Source organism: Lygodium microphyllum, chromosome 19, assembly GCF_053477565.2.
Source record: "Lygodium microphyllum isolate KBCC chromosome 19, Lygodium_microphyllum_v1.1.10, whole genome shotgun sequence".
Lineage (NCBI taxonomy): Eukaryota > Viridiplantae > Streptophyta > Polypodiopsida > Schizaeales > Lygodiaceae > Lygodium > Lygodium microphyllum.
Genome location: NC_141153.1, coordinates 81,491,945 through 81,508,311, shown reverse-complemented (window position 1 = coordinate 81,508,311; position 16,367 = coordinate 81,491,945). Strand labels below are relative to the sequence as shown.

Genomic DNA, 16,367 nt, shown 5'->3' with positions numbered 1-16,367 from the left:
CGACTTCTGTATTTCCATCATTGTTAGCCGATGCAGGCTCCAAGCTTGCGGTGGCCTCCACCCCTTGTGATTTCGATCCCTCTATTTGCATATTTTCTTCATCTATGCCTGAAACATCGCTTTGATCGTATACTCTCGCACCTCGAGGAGTTGAAGGTATAACATACCACCATCGAGGTTGTCGGGGATTTGGATAGAAGATTACCTGTTCACAAACACTTACAAACCGTCTTCAAACCATTGTGACATAAACCATGTCGTATTACAATTAGCAAGCAAATGCCTAGTTGCACCTGTTCACAATGGGCCGGCAACACAAAGGTGTCGCGCACATCCATCCATTTTTTTTCGGAATCTATTTTGAGAAATCCAGATGGACCTCGTCAAACTGTTGCGCCAGCTCCTCCAAGTACCACTTTGAACCACTGCACGTCGAATATTATCATGGAGAAGCTACGGTAATCCACCGTAATAATACTTTGCAAATTCCCAAAATACTCCATCTCATCCACAACCGTGTTTGGATCCGTTGCTCGTCGCCGGCTCTCTTGCTCAAACCTTGCCATGTCACCACAGTCCATTGTGGAGCGCATTTTGTCAATACGCTCCACCCGAAAATGCCGTCCGCGCGACCACGCTGCACTATATATTTTGTACTGCACATTGAAACACTCAAATTAGATGTAGCAAGCAAATTTAGATACGACACATTCTAAACCCCTCATTACCTTTGGACTACATCCCCTCGAGAACTCCCACTCCTCCATTGAGACCTCTGTCCCTTCGCTGGATGTTGCGGTCAAGGCTCCATGCAACCATCGTGTTGATATAAACCGCGGCATCTCCTCCATGCCTTCGGGATATCGAATCGGTCAGTGACGTGTACTGCGTCGGAATTCAGCTCGTGCTTCCTCTCGATCTTGCCTTGCAATCTGGTACTTGGCGAGCCACGTCTCCATGGAGGCATGGTGCAACATACAAAAGCGATTCACCTTCTCTTCCATTGAGGCATCCATTCTTTTTTCTACCCCATTTCCAACCACCACATCTCCAGTCAGCCTGTCATCGTCCTTGAGCGTCCATAGCATTTCATTGTCTGGTTCCACCGTTGGTAGCCATTGTGAGATATGCACTAACGCCTCTGACACCAACCAACCTTTCGCCATGCTACCTTCCGGACGAGCTCGTTGTCGCACAAAGCCTTTCAGGGTTTTCATGAAGCGCTCCAGGAAGAACATCCATCGCGTATGGACAGGTCCAGCAATCTCCACTTCATCCACAAGATGCATAAGAAGGTGAACTTGTATCGTGAGCATGCTAGTGGGCAGGTATTTCTCAAAGAGACAGACCGTCTCAACTGCTCCCCGCCTTGCGGATTCAATAGAGGACGTCTTAATCTCTTTCTGTGAGATCCATTGCACCAAAGTCGACAGCTTGTAAATGGCCCCGCGAATTTCTGGAGTTAGGCATCCCGCGATCGCGATCGGTAGGACAAACTGCCACAAATGAGAAAGCATTAAGAATAATGGTCACTTTTCAAATTTCAAAATGTCCACGCTAATTAAAATCCATTCTGTTCACAAACCTGACATATCTTATGCCAATCATGGGATTTTAGCCCAAAAATCTGGTCATCTTTAGAAAATGCGGACCTGAGAGAACGCATCATACCCGTCGGAGTGCGGATAGACTTGATTACTTGCTTCACAATGCGCTCTTCTTTGGTAGACAAAACCCAGGGAGCGCGAGGAAGCTGCACTCCCCCTTCAGCACTCGACTGCGGCCAAAGCGCCTCCATCTTACCTACCTCCTTTAAATCCATTCGTGACCCTATAGTGTCTCTCTTTCCTGTGATGTGGTCCCATAGCAAGCTGCCCACATTTTTGAAAATATGCATGGGATCCAACAAGTGGTTGACCTGTAAGTGGGTCCAATATGGCAACTCGTAGAAAACTGAGAACCGCCGCATTCCATTTGGATGTGAATCCGGGTTTACCATTTTCAGCTCGTACCAGCTTGCAGCGTTCATACGTGCTGGAGGTCGTCCAAGAAAACCTTCCCTGAGTTCATGATCCTCCGGCAAGAAAGCGGCGTGTCCTTGATATACCATCTTCTTCATGGTTCGTGACCTTCGGGAGTCTAACTGTGGCCCACACAATGGACATGCATGATAACCTGAGGTAACGAGACCTGCAAGGCGATCCACGACCTAGTGAATACTTGATTGAATGAAATAAAATATAGATATTACCGGCGAGAACAAAGGTCTGCTCACGTGAGCACTCTCCCAATCCCGGAAAGTCATGCATCGTCCACATGAGAATGGCTCGAATGTTGGCTGACCGCCGACCATTGCGCCTGCTCATATCTTGCACCGTGACCCCCTCCTCCCACAAAATCTTAAGCTCATCGACTAATGGACGAAGATACACGTCCATATTTTTTACTTTGTACTGGCCCGGGACGAGCAAGCTAAGGATGAGATGTCCTTTCTTTGTAGAAAGCCATGGAGGAATGTTGTAGTTGACAAGCACTATAGGCCACACACTGTAAGAAGTCGAGCGCAGACCGAATGGGTTCACACCATCCATGGCGAGACCGAGCCGAAGATTCCTTGGCTCTCGCGCAAAGCCTGGGAAGGTAGAGTCAATGTGGCTCCATGCGCACGAATCTGCTGATATTCGTTGCACTCCATCCGTGGACCTATTCTGCACATGCCACGTTGTCAAGCTTGCCATGGCAGACGTGCAAAACATGTGGTTTATGCGGGGGATGAGCGGAAAGTGTCTGAGGACTTTTTGAGGAATGGTCTGCCCTTGCAAGTCCTGTCGATACCTATGAGCACCACACTTTGGGCATGTCTCCATAGTCTCGTATTCATCTCGAAACAATATGCAGTCGTTGATACATGCATGGATGTTATTGTAGTCCATGCCAAGCTTCCGTAAAACATGTCGCGCATCATCACGAGACTCAGGCATGGTGTTTCAATAACCTGAAAAAATCATAAAACACCTTGAAAAATCCATCCATGTTTGCAATAATACTGTTTAAAAAAAAAAACAATGAAGTCTGTGTGCAAGATACCTGAATAACTTAGTCACACTCGTATCGCTCCAACCGTATTTTGCTTGCACACTTAAGAGTGCAAGCAATGTCTTCAACCGAGATACTCGGCACCCATCATATAATGGTATGGATGCTTCCTCTCTAAGTGGGTCAGATGTCTCAACATCCATGGGAATCAATGCATCGATCATTGCCTCCATCTCAGGCTCCAAGATTGTAGGCAAGTCGGGAAGGTTGTCTGTCTCCTCTGGCATTGACGGTATAGATGGGCCTTGCGAATGGTCGATTGGCTCCTGCAATCCATCCATCGCACGTCCATGAACTCTTCTAATTGGCCGCAAAGGGTGCACTCCCCCTTGGGTCGAGACATCACCCCCCTGGATACAAAATTTACCAACAAGACCCAATATTATTGTGTATGGTTTTCAATTAGCTTGAGAGTACAATGCATGAAAAATGCTAACTTCAAATTACCATTTGCTGAAAGTCTGCAATCGCCTGATCAATGATCTCAGATTGAAACTCGCCAAATCGTCGTACGTGTTCTATAGACAATCGGCGTTTTCGTCTAATTGCCAACTTGCATTGAGAGCAAGGACATGGGACACGCTGATTAAGATACGACTCGCGGTCTTGAACAATAGGACCTTCTTCGTTTGCCATCTTATCTACATTACAGCAAACAAGGCTTAAATGGATAGCTTTATGGAGATGTACGTCAAGTTGCAAGTTGACCAAAAACCTTGCATTGTATATAGTAGTCGAGAGATTTTCCGAGTTATATCTCGGCCTTGTATCATGCTCAACGATTTGTTTGTCCCGGTAGATAATTTTTTGTTATATCTCGGCTTTGAGTATAAGTAATCCATTTTAAAATTAATGCGCGCCATCTATGAAATTTTATAACTATAGTAATAAAATTTATTTCAATCAATTCTACTCATAGTCATAAGACCTGAGAGAAATTATCCTATACTCAATTTAAGGGTTTCTTCTTCTATAACAATAATTTTGGGTTCATTTTGATGAAGTACGTGGCCATATGCAAAGCACATTGCATACCATTATCAATACGTATATTATCTTAAATTTCCTTCCCTTCCCTCTCCCTCTCTTTCTCTCCCTCTCCCTCTCTTCCTCTCTTTCTCTCACCCTCTCCCTCTCCCTCTCGTTCTCTTTCTCTCCCTCTCTCATTTCCTCCCTCCCCCTCCCTCTCCCTCTCCCTCCCTCTTTCTCCCTCTCCCTCTCCCTCGCTCCCTCTCCCTCCCCCTCCCTCTTTCTCTCCCTCTCTCATTTCCTTCCCCTCCCCCTCCCCCTCCCTCTTCCTCTCCCTCTCCCTCTCTTTCTCTTTTTCTCCCTCTCCCTCTCTATCTCTCTTTCTCTCTCATTTCCTAAACAAGCAAAAAATAAAGTGATTTAAACATCCTCCAAGCAAAAGGGAGAGGGAGAGATACAATGCACTCTCCCTCTCTTTCTCTTTCTATCCCTCTCTCATTTCCTTCCCCTTCCTCTCCCTCTCACTCTCTTTCTCTCTCATTTCCTCTCCTAAACAAGCAAAAAATAAAGTGATTCAAACATTAAACAAGCAAAAGGGAGAGGGAGGGAGAGAGAGAATGCACTCTCCCTCCTTCTCCCTCTCTTTCTCTTTCTCTCCCTCTCCTATTTCCTCCCCCTCCCTCTCCCTCTCCCTCTATTTCTCTTTCTCTTTCTTTCCCTCTCCCTCTCCCTCTCCCTCTCTTTTTCTCTTACTCTCTCGTTTCCTCTCCTAAACAAGCAAAGAAGAAAGTAATTTAAACATTAAACAAGCAAAAGGGAGAGAGAGAGAGAGAATGCACTCTCCCTCTCTTTCTCTCCCTCTCCCTCTCTTTCTCTCCCTCTCTCTTCCTCTCCCTCTCCTTCTCTTTCATTTCCTCTCCTAAACAAACAAAAGAGAACGATTTAAACCTTCAACAAGTAAAAGAAAGAGAGAGGGAGACTCACCAATTAGATATGGCGAGCGTGGGTGGCTTCTCTTTGCAACGAGGGCTCCTCCTCTCCTTCGCGAACAACGAGGGTGGCGGCGGCGACGGCGGCGGCAAGTCTCTTCCTCCTCTTCTCTCACAAAGCCTTGGCTCTCTCCCTCGCTCTCGCTCTCAAAAGGCGAAGAAAACAAAATGAAAACGGCGCTCTGGTTTCGGCCGCGCTTTTTTTCCCTGCGGCGTCACAATTGGCGTCGCTATATGCGTCGCTATTTGCGTCGTATTTGCGACGCAAATAGCGACGCATATAGCGATGCCTATTGCGACGCATATAGCGACGCCGATATCCGCCGTCGCTAATCGGCGTCGCTATTGCCCCATTCCCTTGTAGTGTGCGTATTCCCACTCTTCTTGAGATATATTAATTCCTCCTCTTTTTCCATTCTCTCCATTTTCTCATGTAACCAATCTATATCAATATGATGTGGGAGCGCATTTAGATGATTTGAAAATGAGACATTACGTCCATATCTGGTGTAAAATGCTTGTCTTTCGCTTTTTCTTCTTGCCCTTGCTTCATTATATAGTGTCACCCATTTGCTCGTTATATCACTATTGAGTACAAAAAAACTATTTAACTTACGAAGTTCTTCTTTTGTTAGCACTTTACTCATTCCTTTTCCTTGAGGTATTATAGAGGTCATCCTCAAGTCTTTATCATCTTTCCATAGTTGTGGTTGAGAGGGATCCAGTTTAGCAAGATATTCATAGATATAAACAAGAGATGATTGCAATAACCAACCCTTAGCCATGCTTCCCTCAGGCCGTGCTTTTTGCCTCACAAAATCTTTCAAGGTTTTCATGAAGCACTCAAGAAAAAACATCCACCTTACATAAACTGCCCCACAAAGTGCGATCTCATCAATCAAATGTACGAGTAAATGTAATTGACTAGTCAAAATGGATCGAGGAAAATTTTCCTTCACCAAACAAACCACCTCAACAGATAATACTCGAGCATCTTGCAATGTGTTTGGATCAATTTCCTTTGAGCTCACGTATCTGTCAAGATATATTTGAGAATTGTTTATTTTGGTGTAGAAATTCAAAGATATATAATGAAAAAATACAATGTATACACACCTCACAAGCTCTCCCATCTTGTAAATGATATCACGTACATATTTGGATACACAATGGGATATGCTAGTAGGAAGTACGAAGTGAATGTAAACAATATTCATAGATCAAATTATTAGTTGAGGAAAAAGTCATCATACCCCAAAGTTTACACATAGTTACTCCACTAATTACTATATTCATGGTTAGAGATACCCTTACTTGAATCATTTTGTGCCAATCGTGGGACTTCAAACCAAATAGTTGCTCCACACCTCTTTTCTTTTTCTTTATGAAAGCTCTCTTGAGACATCTCATACATCCTGTGGGTGTTCGAAAGCTATATATTTGTTCCTTCACTATTTTTTCCTCGTTCTTTGACAACATCCAAGGTGTGTGGGGTAGCTCAATCTCTCCTCTGGGTCCAATGCATGGCCAGGCTCGTCTCATGGAACCAATGTTATGTAAATCCTCCCTTACATTAACTGAATCACGAGCCCCTATAAAGTGATCCCATAATGTAAATACAACATTTTTGAATATGTGCATGGGGTCCATAGGTGATTGATCTTGAGTTCAGTCCAATATGGAAGACGAAAAAATATAGAGAACCTAATAAACAAACAATATATTATGTAAACAATTCATCATGCTAAATACTTTAAAGTCAATCGAGAATGCACTTCTTACCGACTCATGCCGAGTGGAGGGTGGCTATCGGTATTAATCCATCTCTCCTTCCAATCTCGAATGGTTAGAGATTGTGGAGTCATTCCATTAGTAGGGAGAACATATTTGGGATGGTCAATAGGAAGGAATCGATGATGATTGTCGCAGATAACCTTCTTTAAACGTGCCGGCCTAGAGGAAACTAGAGAGGGACAGCAAATAGGACATGCATGATATCCTGACGTGGTTAAACGTGAAAAAACAAGTGAATTAATAAAATGCAATTGATTCAAGTCTTGAATTTCAAATATAGAGCTATATACATGTATCTGAACACTCTCCGTATCCTGGAAAGTCATGCATGGTCCACAACAACATGGCATTCAATGTGAAATCTCTAGAAGATGCAGATGCACTTGTATCTTGCACCTCAATACCTTCCCATAATATTTCTAACTCTTCAATCAATGGCTCTAAGTAAATGTCCATGTTTTTTACCTTATGCTTTTTAATATTACATGTCCCTTTTTAATTGCCATGGATGGAGGAATATTATAGTTCAGAAGGAACAATATTACATGTCCCTTTTTAATTGCCATGGATGGAGGAATATTATAGTTCACCAATACCATTGGCCATACACTGTATGATGTGCTTTTGATGCCAAATGGATTGATTCCATCCATACCTAAACCAAATCTCAAATTTCTTGGCTCTTCTTTGAAAACGGGCCACAAATTATCTATATGTTGCCATGCCGGTGTGTCTGCAGGGATCCTCCATTTTCCATCACTTGAACGATGACTAGCATGCCATGACATGAGCTTTCCAATAGACTTACACTTGAACATAAGTTTTATACGTGGAACAATCGGAAAATGTCACAAAACCTTACGAGACACATCCATTGACTTCATCTCCACTTCGTATCTTGATTCGCCACAAACAGGATACTCTCGTGCGAACTCATGAATCCCACAAAATAAGACACAATCATTGACACATGCATGGATCTTGACATAATCCAGGCCTCCTAGAGATGTCAAGTAATGTCTTTCTTGCTCTCTCTTAGTTGGCAATTTGTTTCCTTTTGGAAGCATTTGTGATAATAACCTACATATATTTTTAAAAGTGAGTTAAAAAACCACCAACATATATTTCTGTCTGATTTCAAAATAGAACAATTAGTATTATGATTCATAAGCCAAACTGAATTGATACCTACTTCAATAACGCATCCAAACTAGCATTACTAAATTGATACCTACTTCAATAACGCATCCATAAATTGTTTGCAAGTTAAGTATCTCGAGGGACACACGAAGAATGGAGTACGTACAACCTTCATACAACGGAGTAGATGATGCTACATATAGTGGATCATCTGGCTTCGTAGAGTGACCTTCTCCTTGAACCGGTTGCGAAAATAGATGGTGTACCATGTTGTCCAAAATCTCATCCTCTACGACTTGATGGGGCATTTCATGAGGGCTACTATCATGGTCGTGAGTCTCTACTCTTCTTGAAGACTTTGCCTCCTTGCGTCGACGTTTTGCAGCCTCTCGACGCTCAAGAGGGAGCATCTGAGGATATGGCACCGCATCCTGCTCAACCACAAAAGGGAGTTTCATGTACGTTGATATATAATTCCCGTATCATAGACTAGCAATCTTAGTGGTAAAAAAAACAATGAATACCAGTGATTTTTCTCGGTTCCATTCTCCATACAAGCTGAGGTGTGACATTGCAATTCGACGTGCTCGAAAAATACACCCTGGACAACGATCACACATGCATTTAATTTTTCGTCGTAGCCATGCATCTTGATTATGAAGACACAATGTTTCATCCTCACTTGAGGATGTGCTCATTGACTCATCAGCATGCACCGCACTAGGTGATGACGAGGACATGATTAAATCTAATTCATGACAACATCAAAATATTTGTCATTCATATGTTTACATAAGATATCAATTTTAAATATACAAAAATCATCATGAATATATTAAAACTTATGATAAGATTTCACTATCAAAACTTATCTTTTTAAAAAAATTTAATAATAAAGCCTAAATGCGTGTCTATATTTGCGTTTACGTACGCGTCTATATTAGCGTCTATTTTCGCGTCTATGTTTGCGTCTATACTCGCGTCTATCTAAACAATGGACACACATATACACACAAAAATAGACGCACACGTCAAAATTCAAACCATACTTAAATCATTTCTTTTCAAACTGCGCCTTTCCTTTCCTGCATTTTTTGTGGTTCTGAAGCTTGCGTTTAGCCGACATGCAGTCTCTTCATGCCTCACCTCCTCATGACTCACCTCTTCTTTCATTTCAAATACACAAGAAGGGAAAAAGGAAAGCCAAGGAGAGGAAGAAAGAGAGAACAAGAGAGAGGAGAACAAGAAGAAGTAGCAAGCAAGCAAGCAAGCATCAAGGGAGGGTAACTTACCAAGGAGAGGAAGAAGGAGAAGGAAGAAGCGGCACCACCCGCCACACCAAACACCCAAGGTGAGTCTCTCTCTCTCTCTCTCTCTCTCTCTCTCTCTCTCTCTCTCTCTGTGTTTCTTTCTTTCTCTCTCTTCTCTGTCTGTGTATTTAGGATTTTTGATTCCATTATATATTGCATTTTGTAAATTATCAATGGCGGTCGTTGGGCTAAAATCAGCCGACTGAGCGCATCTGATAGCATGTCTACATTTTAGTGTAGACGCAGGTATAGATGCGAAAAAATGTTTCCTCTCATTGCGTCTGAGGGCGCGTCTTAGAGCGCGTGTGCTGGCGTATGTGTAGGTCAATCTACACGCGAGGATACACTCGCGCGCAAATTGACCTGGAATTTGCGTTTGACAGCGCGTCTGTGCTGCATCTTAGATGAGAATATAGACGCATTGGACAGACTTTGGGGCGCGTCTGAGGGCATGTCTAACCTGCAATTTAGACGTGGTTATACACGCGCCAGCTCTCCCAGCTCTGATAAAAAATAATATATTTTTGCAATGATGAATGTGACCAATCCCATGTTTGTGTTTATCAGTTTTCTTGTTTATGAGAAGCATTAGCACTTAGGTTTTATGCTCAATGTCTAAAGAAAGCTATTTGAAAATGTAGGTAATATATGATTTTTTGTATGCAAACAAATTTGTCTTTTTCCTGTGTTTTTTTTGCAGATGTTGTATCCTGGTTCATCTAGCAATGACCCGGATTTGGATCGCATGAATGATACATTGGCCTCGTTTGGCAGGGGGATCGATGCATTTTTTGGAGGTTTTCCTAGTAGGGAAGACTTCATGGGAGAGATGACCAGATATCTTGGCCGCTCTCCCATAGCGGACGAGGTGTTCAATGTCATGTCTGGAACGCCTCTGACGTCTTTGCCTGGTACTACTTCCCAAACTCCACATGTAGGTACTCCACATGCAGGTATTCCATATACAGGTACTCCACGCGCAGCACCTGTACGTGCATCGACTGAAGCACAAGCATCTGCAGAAGCACGTGCATCTGCAGAAGCATGTACATCCAGTGAGGCAGAGGGTAGTCGATAGAGAGGGAGGAGGGAGAGTCAAGGGGGAGGACGAGGCTTGTGTGGGGGTTGCCTAGGAGGTGGCGAGTGATCACCCTCACCAGTAGATCACGTAGAGGAGGTTGTATGCCAGTACTATAGAGTTACAGATGCTGGTGGCATCTTCCATGATGATGAAAGAAGGGATGTAATGGCGTACATGAGAAGCGTCGTGCATGCAATGTATAAAGATTGTTTCGTTGCCTTGAAAAATCAGAAAAGCGGCTTGTGGCAGGAGGTGTTGAGGGCAGTCCATAGGAGGTACCCAAATCCTGAGGGTCAGCGATTCTCGGATGATTGGGGACGCATAAAAGTGAGGGATATGCTTCACAACAAAAGATCCCACCTCATGACACGCGCCAAGGACTCAATGCGGAGGTAGGAGGAGGGACGTGGAGCCTATAGCCAACCACCTATGTGCCACCCCATAGAGTGGAAGAAAGCCAAGAAGAAAGCAACAGAGAAAGTGAAGAGTCGCCAGCACACAAAGGCGCGACGGATCCAAATGGAAACCATAGGATAGTCACATTATGGATTGGGCGGCAGAGAGTCGTGGGAGGTAGAGTTTGTAAGTATATTTTGATTTCTAGTTTTTTAAAATTTATATTTCTTTCAATTCTTTATATAATTTGTTCTAATGTATTGTGACTCATAATTTTTTGTATATATCATAATTGTTTTGCAGACTACTATCGTTGGTAGGATACCTACTCCTAGAGAGGTAGGTTACTATCGAGGCCATAACCGCACAGCCACATGGCTTCACTTCTATGAGGAGGGTCTCATCCTCACTGAGGACCAATACAACCGGGCCATGAGGATTTGATAGCCAGAGGAGGTATGTTTTTCTTACCCAAGTATAGCTAATTATAACTTTTTCTCCACCATGTCTATGTAAGCAACCTTGATCTTTTGTGTGTGTAGGCAAACCCAGATGTGGAGCATAGCGAGGAGGGGGATAGCGACGCTAGTAGCCATGGTGGTACTAGCGAAGATGTTTCTTCTTCATATTCATAGAGAAGCACCATACCTCCTCATGAGGCCTTGTTTTCTTGTATATGTATGATCCATCTTTGAGCCTACTACTTGCGGCCATGCTTTAGGTCGCAAGCACTTAAACTTCCCATGTAAATGCTTTTGATCTATAATGAATACATGGACTTTTATTTTCAATTCTCGTACTCGTAAGATACATTGTCTTTTTCCCAAATGCACAATCTGATGTATGGAAGGGGGAAAAAAAAACCAAAGAGCATGTGGTTGCTTTGCTCTCTAGTTTTTTTTTTCCAGTTCTATTATGCACGTCTATCCGCGCGTTTAAATTTCAAAAAATCTGTGTTTATACGCGCGTCTATAGTGCAGAGTACACGCGCTTACACACTCCATAATTCAAATTTAAAAAAAAAATAAATATCTTTTTTTAAAAATGAGATTTTTTGTTTTCCGTTCGCGTCTACCAGTGCTTGTAAAAGCGCGTCTATATGCCCGTCTAACTGCCAAATAGACGTGCTAATAGATGCGTAAAATGAATTAAATAAATAGTAATTTTGTTTTATTATGCGCATGTATTCGCGTGTGTATATGTGCATCTATTACGCGTCTCTTTTTGCGTGCAAATTCGTTCATACATGCGATTATAGACGCAAAATAGTAGACGCACAAATAGACGGGTGGATAGACGCGCCCATAAGATTTTCTCTATATTCAAAAATCGTGTTTAAAAGTACGTCTATGAGGCCTTTTTGTTGTAGTGGAAGGGCTGCAGTATGGTATCATAGCATAGAGACTAGAACCATAACCACAATTGACCAATTTTATGCAGCTTTCTGAGGAGAATATGCCCCTGAAAGAGGTGGCCAATACTGGTTGCGTGTGTTGGATGTAACACGCCAAGACCCCTATGAGAATGTGAAAGCATATGCCAAGAAGCTTAAGAAAGTGTTTCGTAAGTTACAAACTTACATTCATATTCCACCGGCTGACCAATTGCAATACTTCTTGCATGGATTGGATTTCAATATTCAGGTACAATTGAGCAGTGTGGCTTTGGCTAATATAGACACCACCATTACGCGGGCAGAAGGAGTAGAATCACGATTACAAACGACCTACTCCTCTCGAATAAATCTTAATGCGGGTTTAGTATCTGGAGGCAATTTACCATTGATGAATGGAAGTCAAGGGATGCCTATGACTAACCCAAATGGGAGAGGAAGAATGGTTCAAAATGTATCTTTATTGCCAGCCCCTCCCAGTGTGACTATGCCTATGGCTAGTCGGTTGGCTCCACCAAATGTTGGAGGCCAAGCTTCGAACCCTAATGTTGTTCATATGAGTCAACAACCAATGCCCAATCAAATTGTTAGGCCAATGGAACAACGGATAGACGATCAAGGCTATGAGTCGAGGCATCTAATGTCCTTGGCGAAGCTAAGGATATGATGAAGCACTACACTCACATGATCTCTGAACAATATCGGCAAATAGCTGTTGATGTCAATTTTTTCAAGAAGCAGTAGAGTCTGATAGGGAGTCGACGCCCTGAAGAGAGTGGACCCTCAAGATTCAGTTGTAAATGGTATGGCGGACAACATTTCCCTAGAAACTGTCCAAATGTTAAATGTGATATTTGTGGGAAGTCGGGCCACTTAGCTGCTAGCTGTTGGAGTAAGATTAGTTTCCTCCAACAAGGGAGTAAACAACCATATCCAGTTAATCATAGAGCGCAAGGTAATAACCTCCAACAAAATGATGGACCAAGACAAATATTGCAAAGGGGAAAGACCACTATAGAAGAGTTGCCACAAGGCAATGGAGTCAGCCTTATTGAGGCTGTATGGGTCAATGATGTTGAAACCTCTAACCTACAAGCCGTGACAAGAGGCCAAAAGGCTAAAGAGGTTGACAAAGATAATGCAAAACCGGTTGAGGGAAACCCTAAGCAAGGGGATAAGGGGACGCAAGTCCTGAATCCTGACATGGAAGGGGGACTTCTAAGGCTTGTTGACAAAAAAGTCGATCCTAAGAAGGATGAGGAAGTGCCAAGAAAGAAGGCAAGAGCTAAAAAAGAAGCACCAAAGCTGGTCCCGAGACCAAAAGAGAGAATGGTTTGGAGAGAAAAGAGAGCTTTGGCTACCTATCATGATTTTGATATAGCAAGTTCTCTTTGCAAAGTCAAACCAAATGTAAACCTCTTACAGTTGATTAAATTATCTCCACGAGTACGCAAGGAATTCAAGAAGATCCTGTGTATTGGGTATATTGTAGAACCTTTGGGCATAGCACGAGTAGGGGAGGATTGGTTTGATCATGCTGAAAAGAATTTCCCTAGGGTTCCAGTATACGTGGATGGAATATTAGTAGAGCATGCTATTGTAGACATTGGGTCCTCCGTCAATATCATGAGTTTAGAGTTGATGGAGAGGTTGGGTCCAAGTATTCAAAAAGATAGCTCCACCCTTCTTAGAATGGCTGATGATAGTCTAAGACAACCTAAAGGTTGCGTTACTAAAGTTCATGTTACAGTTGCAAATGTAGAATGCTTCTTGGAATTTAGGGTGATAAGATTTGCAAGACGTCCTAGCTATTGAGTTTTGCTAGGCAGGCCTTGGATCTTACGAACAGACTATCAAGTCGATATACTCGCCGATCGAGTGGTTCTAGATAGAGGTGCTAATCGAGTAATAGTCGATGCTTACCATGAGTCTCCTCAGAGTGAGAGAGCTCCTTTATCCTCTACTGAATTAGAAACAGTAGATGATCCATCTGGTAGTGAGACATCATCCAGTGACAAATCTAGAGAGGAGTCCACTACAGAGCATATTTATTAGATAACTCTAAATCAGCCGATAGAGCCGCATGATAGGATAAGAGACGCGGACATGATTGAGTTAGACCTTGGCATGCTGAATGATTCGCGGCCAATCAAATTAGGTTCCATGCTCAGTTCAGCAGAAAGGGAGGACTACGTGTCCTTGATTGAAGAATTCCGCGATATCTTTGCTTGGAGTTAGGACGAGCTGAGAGGCATTCCTCCCAGTCTGGCTGTTCATACTATTCCTGTAAAAGCAGATAGTCGTCCTATGCATCAGAAAGTAAGGCATATGCCTTTTGAATTGAGGGACGGTCTGTTTGAGGAGTTACAAAAGTTATGAAAAGCTAGTTTAATCTTCCATGTACATCATACAGAATGGTGTTCACCAGTTGTTATCAGGAAGAAGAAAAACAACCAGATCCGACTATGTGTAGATTTTAGAGAGCTGAATAAGCAGACGGTTAAGGATTACTACCCATTGCCATTTATTATTGACCAGATTTTGGATCAATTAGCGGGCAAGGAAATATATTTTTTAATGGATTGCTTTGCGGGTTATAACCAGATGGCAATTGCAGAAGAGGACAAGTTGAAAACAACTTTAATTACTGTCTTTGGTACTTTTGCATACCATGTGATGGCCTTTGGATTGTGCAATGCACCTAGATCATGGCGACGAACAGCAGACAAGACCTTTGGTGACATCTCCCCAAATGAGTTGAAAGTATTTATTGATGGCTTGGGGGCAGCCACTATAAGGGAAAGGATGTTGATTATCTTAAGAAAGTGTTTTGAGCTCTGCAAACAATTTTGTATCACTCTTAACCCACGGAAGTGTGTCTTTGGAGTGCCTTATGGGCTATTGCTGGGCCATGTGGTCAGTTCAGTAGGAATCGCAACTTACCATGAAAAGATCAAGGTTATAGTAGCTATGAGTCTACCACGCACTCCGAAAGAGGTACACAACTTTCTTTCATCGATAGGGTACTATCAGAGGTTTATAAATGCCTTGGCAGAAAGGACGTTGCCATTAACAAACTTATTATCCTTTAGCTGTCTATTTGTATGGAGCGACCCTTGTAAGGTAGCTTTTGAGTATGTGAAACAGGAGCTAGTGAAAGCACTAGTTTTAAAAGCATCCAAAAGGGGCGAGGTATTTCACATATTTTCAGCAGCCACCATTCATAGTATCAACTGCTGTTTAACCCAAATTTGGGAGAAAAAGTGGTATCATCCGATAGCTTTTGCTAGTCGAAAGTTGGGCATTTCAGAAATTAACTACACCTACATGGAAAATTTGTGCCTTGCGATGGTCTTTGCAACTAAAAAATTCAGGCACTATATCCTCTATGAGAAGGTAGTATTCTATACGAAGGCAGAAGGGCTTAGATTTCTTATAAACAAGCTACAACCGCTTGATCCTTTGGCAAAGTGATTAATCACTTTGTAGGAGTTTGATTATGAGATTGAGAGTAAGCCACCAACGTTGAAGGGTATTGTGGAATGCCTTGTGGATTTCAAGGAGCCGAAAGAGACTTTGGATGAAGGAAGTGATATTGAAGAAATGTTTAAGATTGATACAACTTCTATCCCATCTTGGTATGCTGCTATCACGCATTATCTATCAACACGAGAGACTGGAGCTGGTTTATCAAAATCAGAAAAGAGGAAAATCAGACAACAAGCTTTGAAGTTCTCCTTGATCGCAGGAATACTATATCGGCAGGGTGTTGATGATATCTATTGCCGATGTGTGATGCCTGATGAGGTTTCTTTCATCCTGGAAGAGTGTCATGACTTTGCATGTGGAGGGCACTTTGCTAGATGGTTGACGATACAGAAAGCTTTAAGAGCTAGATATTGGTAGCTGTCCATCTTCCAAGATTCCTTTGAGTATGTTAAGAGATGTGATACATGTCAAAGACGTGACAGCAGAGAGAGAATAGGAAACTCCCACTTACGCCTATCATGGCTATCCTTCCATTTGAGAAGTGGGGCATTGACTTTGTGAGTCCTATCACCCTGTCATCTACTACTCAGAAGAGGTACATTATAGTAGCAACTGATTATTTTACAAAATGGTCAGAAACGCAGGCAACAAGGCAGGACAATGCAAAAGAGACTGCAAGTTTCCTTTTAGAGCAGATTATCTGTCACTTC

At 42.6% G+C, this 16,367-nt stretch overlaps 1 pseudogene; it reads right to left on the bottom strand.

The window, feature by feature from the left end:
• The window catches only part of LOC148020087 (uncharacterized), a 72,234-nt pseudogene that overhangs the window by 22,813 nt on the left and 33,054 nt on the right, over positions 1-16,367 (bottom strand).